Here is a 7,800-nt window from a genome sequence, read left to right on the forward strand (position 1 = left end):
TAATTTTAGCTGTTTTAATATTTAAATGTTGTTATTTAATAGTTGTACCATAATTGAGCCAGCGAGTCCTCAGCTGGCATCTAATTTTCAGTGTTATGTGTAGGCCCTCCAGCCACGTGGCTGCCCACTGTGCTGTCCCTGTATTGCAGGGTCATTTGGAGAAGGTCACAGGTCTCTGCTGATTTGCCCTCGACCCGCCTGAGCCCTCTCGTTTCAGATGGATGCGATGTAGCTCCGCGGTGGTCTAATCACTACCTTTTCTCCAATACGTGCCCCACACAGGTCTTCTGGTTTCTGCCATATTTCTTAAGCTCCTATTACGGGACACATTGTGTTCTTCCACCCCCAAATCAGTATGTTGAAATCCTAACACTCAGGACCTGAAAATGTGACTGTATCTGATAATAGTTTTTAAATGTTTGTTTCTTTATTTATTTTTATTTTTCAAATTATTTATTATTTAATTTTTTTTGGTGTTTATTTTTGAGAGAGAGACAGAGTGTGAGGCGGGGGGGGAGAGAGACACACACACACACACACACACACACACACACACACACACAAAATCTGAAGCAGGCTCTGGGCTCTGAGCTGTCAGCACAGAGCCTGATGCGAGACTCAAACCTACTAATATGAGATCACGACCTGAGTTGAAGTCGGAGGCTTAACCGCTGAGCCACCCAGGTGCCCCAAATGTTTGCTTATTTTTGAGAGAGCGAGTGAGCACACATAACTGGGAGAGAGGCAGAAAAAGAAGGAGAGAGAGGGGATCGGAAGTGGGCTCCCTGAGATGGACTTTCAGTGTGGAGCCTGAACTTGTGAACCGTGAGATCATGACCTGAGCTGAAGTCTGATGCTCAACCGACAGAGCCACCCAGGCGCCCAGGGACTGTGACTGTACTTGGAGACAGAGACTTAAAGGGACGATTAAGATAAAATGAGGTCATATGGGTCGGCCCCAGGCCAATAGGGCCAGTGCCCTCATAAGGAGAGGAGGCTGGGACATGGACACGCTCACTCCAGACGTGTGAGGACACAGGGAGAAGGGGTCATCCACGAGGCCGGCGGAGAGTCCTCAGAACATAACCACTGCCGACACCTTGACCTTGGGCTTCCAGCCTCCAGGAGGTGACACAGCAAACTGTGCTGTGTAAAACCACCCAGCGTGTTGCACCTTGTCCTGGCGGCCCCCCGGGAAGCTGAAAGAGCCCCCAGAACCCCCTCTTTCGGGACCGCTCTCAGTGAAGGTTTCCTTCATTTTAGACCCCAGTTCAGCTCAATTTGGGCTCTGTTTATAAGGCAGTCGGTAAAAGGCTCAGCTTTCTGAGGGAGACAATAGTCAGAATGGATTTTGTCATGAAAACCCCTTTATTTTCCACTAAAAAGGACATTAAATACAATCGGATGCCGCCCTCTGTGTCCAGCCTCTCTGTTGAGGAGGGGACCCCCTCAGCCCAGGACCCCAGCACCCCGCCTCCCCCTCCCCGCTCAGGAGACACCGACCACACAGGCCAGTCTGCAGGCGGCTCTGGCTCTAACCACATCACCACTTTTCTCCAGCAAGGCTAGCTGCCTATTCTCCTTCTGCCCAAGGTCATTTGACAGTGACGACAACGGACCTCAGTGTCCCTGTCCTCATTAGGGGAACTGAGAAGGCTTCCTCCGTTCCCTCAGAGACGTTGGATAGCGGCTAGTCTGCAGATTTTCTAATGACACAATGTAAAACATAAAGACGAAGAACATCCCGTGCCCCTGGTGTCTGCTCGCTCTAATCTATTGAAGTATCTTGTTGAACCACCGTGTCCTTGGCCTTGGGGTACCAGTCTCTCTTAGCGATGGTTTTCAGAATCCATACGTTCATGGCGGAAGGACACGTTGTCACTGGCTTCTGACCGATGGCCGTCCCCCAACCCGCCACTTCGCTGGGATTCCCCCACTGTCCCTAGCACATCCGTTTCCTTCGGTTCTTCTTGAATCAGAGGAAAGGGAGATTTTCTGTTCTTTTGCATTTTTCTCTTTTAAAAAGTTGGGATAAAATACACAGAACATAAGAATTTACCATCGTAAATGTGCTGTTCAGTGGTATTAAATACATTCATATTGTGCAATTACAATCATCCTCCGGTCCAGGGCTCTTTCACCTTGTAAAACTGAGGCTCTGTCCCAATAAACACTAACTCCCTGTAGTCCCTCCCCTGGCCCCCAGCAGCTACCATTAGATTTTCTGTGTTTATAATTTGGACTCCTCTGAGTGCCTCACAGAAGTAGAATCACACAGTGTTTGCCTTTTTGTGACTGGCTGATTTCACTCAGTGTAATGTCCTCAAGGTTCATCCATGGTGGAGAAGGTGGCAGAAGGTCCTTTTTTAAGGCTGGATAATCTGCCACCACACGGATATACCATGCTTTGCTCATTCATTCATCAGCTGATGGTCACACGGGTTGTCTGCACATTTTATCTGTTGTGAACACTGCTGCTATGAACATGGATGTACAAATATTTCTTCGAGACTTCTGACTTCAGTTCTTTTGGGTTCACACCCAGAAGTAGAGACAGAGTGTAAGTAGAGGAGGGGTAGAAAGAGAGAGGGAGACACTGAACCTTAATCGAGTCTCAGGCTCTAAGCTGTCAGCACAGAGCCCGACGTGGGGCTCAAACTCATGAACCGCGAGATCGTGAACTGATCCGAAGTCAGATCCCTAACCTGTGGAGCCACCCAGGCACCCCTTTAACTTATTTTGGTAATTTTTTTTAATGTTTATTCATTATTGAGAGAGAGAGAGAGAGAGAGAGAGAGAGAGAGAGAGACAAAGACAAAGTGTGAGCAGGGGAAGGGGCAGAGACAGACAGACATACAGAATCTAAAACAGGCCCCAGGCTCTGAGCTGTCAGCACAGAGTTGGATGTAGGGCTCGAACCCTCACACAGTGAGCTCATGCCTTGAGCTGAAGTCGGACGCCAACCGACTGAGCCATCCAGGCGCCCCTTGATTGGCATTTTTCTAACCCTAAGTGATGAGAAGCATCTTTTCATGTGCTTATGGGTCATTCGTATATCTTCTGAGAAACAACTGTTCAAGTCCTTTCCCTGAGCTGTTTGTAGATTTGGTTCTTGGATTTTACGAGCTCTCTACATATTCCAGATATTAATTCCTCATCAGATATATGATTGATAAGTATTTTCTCTTGTTTTCTGGAGAATCATTTTACTCTGTTGATAATGTCTTTTGATTAAATATTTTTCCTGAAGTCTATTCTTTCTCTTGTTAACCTGAGACTTTGGCATCCTGTCCAAGAAATCATAGCCAAAACCATGTCTCAAAGCTTCTCCATTTTGCCTACACATTGGTTTCTGCCCTTCTCCGCCTCTTCTTTGACTCCCTTAGTCTCCTTCAAGACCAGTGGTTTTTAGGTCTTTGTCTAGTATGTTTGCCTTTAGGTCTATTTCAGGCTCAGTTTCTGTTGGGTATTCTTATCCTTTGAATGGACAATGCTATACTGTCCTATTTCTTTGTATGCCTTCTGATTTCGTTCTTTCTTTTTAAATTTTTTTTCCTGTCTTTTATTTATTTTTGAGAGATAGAGAGAGACAGCACAAGCAGGGAAGGGTCAGAGAGAGAGCGAGACACAGAATTTGAAGCAGGCTTCAGGCTCTGAGCTAGCTGTCAGCACAGACCCCGATGCGGGGCTCGAACCCACAAACTGTGAGATCATGACCTGAGCCAAAGCCAGCCGCTTAACCAACTGAGCCACCCAGGCGCCCCTGATTTCGTTCTTTCTTTAACACTGGACATTTGAATATAATACTGTGGTAACTTTGGAAATCAACTCGATTTGCTGGTTTTTTTTTTTTTTTGATTGTTGGAGCCTGTCTGTGCCGAGGATGAGCTTGAGGTATTCATTTAATGTCTTCTTAGGTCTTTTCTGGGTCTTTCCCTGGACACACATGGTCACTTCCTAATTTTCTCTGTATATCAGTTGTTTCTGAATATCCTGATCTTTAATGTCTGGATTCTGAAAGGGGGAAAAGTGAAAAATAAAGGTGGGGGAAGGAAGAACCTACCATTTAAATCTTCCAACGTTGCTTTGGCTGGAGGGGGCTGGGCTTGCAGGACTGGGGGAGGCGCCGCTATGCGGCCACTGCCTCTGCCTCTGTGCGTCCCCGAGGTCAGAGGAAGGGTCCCTTGTGCCCACCCTGTCTCCCCAAGCTGTGTGAAGGCAAGCACACTCCAACCATTGGCTCCACACTGCTACTGCATGACTTAAAGATTAAAAAACATTTTTTTAAGTTGATTTATTTTAAGAGCGAGAGTGGGGTAGGGGCAGAGAGAATCCCGAGCTGATTCCATGCTGTCAGCACAGAGCCCGACGTGGGGCTTGAACCCACGAACCACGAGATCATGACCTGAGCGGAAATCAAGACTCAGACACCTAACCGACTGAGCCACCCAGGTAACTCCATGACTGAAAGGTTTTTAAATCATATGGGGTTTTGTAGGTAGGATGTCCCTGTTCATGGGGACATCCTCCATCACTGTCCTGGAGGCACTCAGCGTAGCCCGGGTGGAGAGAGGTGGCACCTGCCTGTCCCACCCACATGGCTCCAGGCCACACCGGGGGGCACGGAGTACAGATGGGAGGGCGGAAGGGAGAGAACGTGGCCACGCGTCAGGCTGCCTTGACTTCAAAACTGGGACCGCCACTTACTCGCTGTGTGACTGTGACGTGTCATGTCGCCTCTCCAAGCCTCAGTTTCCTCATCTGTAAAGCTGGGGAGGATACCAGTGCCTGCTCCCGGGGAGGCCCACGGCGGGTCGTGGAACCCACGAGTGCTAACCGGAGCAGGAACCGTCAGCCCTTGTCTCCGTGATCCAGAAAAGCAACAGCATTCACACGTCAAAAGTTGTAGTTTTGCGGAATTGTGAACGACATGCAAATGCTCTTGAGAAAAGGTTAAGTGAAATTTATACACAGACTACCTCAACCTTTGTGCAAAGATGCTTATGCATCCGCGTAGGTAAAAGACTGAAGAGAAATACATTGAAATGAGAGATGAGAGGTGACTTTTATTTTTAACTTAATTTAATTAAAAAAGTTTTAATGTTTTTTTATTTATTTTTGAGAGACAGAGAGAGAGACAGCACGAGCAAGGGAGGGTCAGAGAGAGAGGGAGACACAGAATCTGAAGCAGGCTCCAGGTTCTAAACTGTCAGCACAGAGCCCGACGTGGGGCTTGAACCCACGAACCATGAGATCATGACCTGAGCTGAAACCGGATTCTTAACCGACTGAGCCACCCAGTTGTCCCAGATAGGTGATTTTTAATGAGCTGCTTTATAGTATTTTGTGTCTTCAAATTTTTCTCCAATGAGCACAGGATTACTTTTATAATCTTTAAAGCGTGTGGTATGGAAACCAAAGACTCGGTGTGGCTCTGTGACTCAGGTGTGAAGGTCACCAGGAAAGCGTGTGCGTCAGTGGGAGTCCGCCGTCCGTCCGGAGCCTCAGGTAGGACTGCAGGGTTCAGCTCTGGCGTTTTGTTCAGCCCTGGGCAGAGGTAACCACGGGGACTTTGAATGTCACGGCCGCACACCAATGTGGCGAGTGTGTGAAGGGCTCAATATCTACAGGAAAACAGGGCTGAACAAACAGTGACAGCAGAGTGGGAGACGCAGGGGTCCCTGGCCCCACTGGGGACATGAGGGGGAGAGAAGCGAGGGGACGGAGATGGGGGTGGGAAACAGAGGGACAGATGCAGGAGGGGAGAGGAGCGGCAGACTGGGGGGGGCTTGTGTTGAGGCGCATCTGACCTGAGGGCTGATTCATTGCTTTTCCCGGGACTGGTGGCTGGCGTGTCCTTCAGGACACGGTCCATCCCCGACCCAACGACACTGAGTCCAAACCACACGTTCTTGTAGACCCTGCACATTGCCCATGACTCAGCTCTGGCCAGCTGGTGTCCTTCCCGGAGGTTTGCAGACTGGCCCCGGGGACAGAGGCCCTCGGGGGCCTCACCCCTGCACGTGGAGAGGGTGCCCACAGAGGGCTCAGGCACGAGGCTGGGCCTCCAGCACCGGCAGCGCTCCAGTCCTGGGTCCGGGGGCGCTGGAGTCGGAGCAGGTGCGCCCCTCTCCACTGTCTGGGCCTTGAACCCGTCTTCACTGGAGCGACGCCCACATAGCTTTTCTAAGCAGTCGCTCTTTTCTTAGCCTTGTTCAGGCTGGCTTTATTGCTCGCAGCCCGAAAGGTCATGCCCAGTGACAGCGAGTGGAGGTCACGAGGAGCTGCGGTGAGAAGCTCTGTGAGGTGGCACGTGCGAGACTGTGTGGAAGATGTGTCCCCTGGAGGACTGGGGCCTTGGCCAGAGCGCGCTCTCCCTGCTGTCTCTCTGTCTCTCATCACTGTCTCTGCCTCTCTTTCCCATTTTCTCAGCCCCAGTATCTGACTTTGGCCTTTCTTTTCAGGGTCCCTTTTCCACCAGCCTCTTCCTCAGCCCGAGCCTCCAGCGAGCTGTCCCCTGGGTCCCCCCACCTGCCCCTTCCCGAGCTTTCTCCCATCCAGGGGCCAATGGCCCAGCCCCCTCTCCCCAATATTCAACACCAGCCCCTCCCCCCTCAAAATCTAAGCTGGCAGTCCCAACCGTGGCTCCCTCTCCTTCCTTCTCTACATTCCATGAACCCAGGTCCCTTACCTCCTGGATTCTTCCGGAATCTGGCTCCCACCCTTGGATACGGCAGGGGTGCAGCTGGCGGTGAAGGAGGGTCTGGCAGAGCATCTGAGTCTAACTGACGGGGCAGAGTGGGCCAGGCAGGGAGGGAAGGGCCCAGAGGGCGACAGCCTGAGCGGAGACCCAGAGGGGAGAAACGTCACACCGGGCACGGCAACAGCCAGTGTGATTGCCAAGGCCAGGAGGCCCAGTGCGCTGATCTTGGGATTTCCTCGGGGTGACGGGGCCCTCGGCAGGGCCTCCCAGGGCAGAGGCACCCAGGAGGGCGAACTTGGGAGGAACAAGAGTGGAGTCAGAGAGACTGTTTAGCGAACTCTGAAAATAATTCAAGCAAGAGATGACCTGAGACCAAATCAAAGCAAGGGTGGGAGGCAGGGAGGAAGATTCTCTGGATTTGCACGGCGATTTCCAGGCATTTCCTCAGAGACCAGCGCTTCCAACTAAACCACCAGTGTGCCAAGGGCGGGGCCTCGCTGGTGGAGTTTAGACCCAGGAAGCCGCCGTTCTCGGCAACTATCAAAGGAACCCCTGGGATTTGTGAGGGAAGGAAAGGTCACTGAGCGCTGTGTGGCCGGGCTGCAGAGTGTGGACGGGCAGGCTGTGAGGACTGAGCCCTGAGTGGCCGGGCAGGCTGTGAGGACTGAGCTCTGTGTGGCCAGGCTGCAGGGGGTGGATGGGCAGGCTGTGAGTACTGAGCGCTGAGTGGCCGGGCAGGCTGTGAGGACTGAGTGCTGTGTGGCCAGGCTGCAGGGGGTGGATGGGCAGGCTGTGAGGACTGAGCCCTGAGTGGCCGGGCTGCAGGGTGTGGCCGGGCAGTCTATGGGTACTGGTACCAGCGTTAATGCACTGCAGGGGCTTTGCTGTCCTGAGTGGGAGGCTCGTGCTCCCTGCCAGGAGGCCGTTATCCTCAGGAGTGAAAGCTGTCTGGTCTCTGGAGAAGTTTGTCAACCTGGGACCCCCCCTGTCCTGCCTGAGGACAGCGCCCCCCAGCGCAGAAAGGAGAGCTCTTTCCCGACCTTGAGCTGGAAACATCAGTTAATTGCGTGCCCGCTTCCAGCCCTGGGAGGGGTACC

Source organism: Suricata suricatta, chromosome 2 (genome assembly GCF_006229205.1).
Source record: "Suricata suricatta isolate VVHF042 chromosome 2, meerkat_22Aug2017_6uvM2_HiC, whole genome shotgun sequence".
Classification (NCBI taxonomy): Eukaryota; Metazoa; Chordata; class Mammalia; order Carnivora; family Herpestidae; genus Suricata; species Suricata suricatta.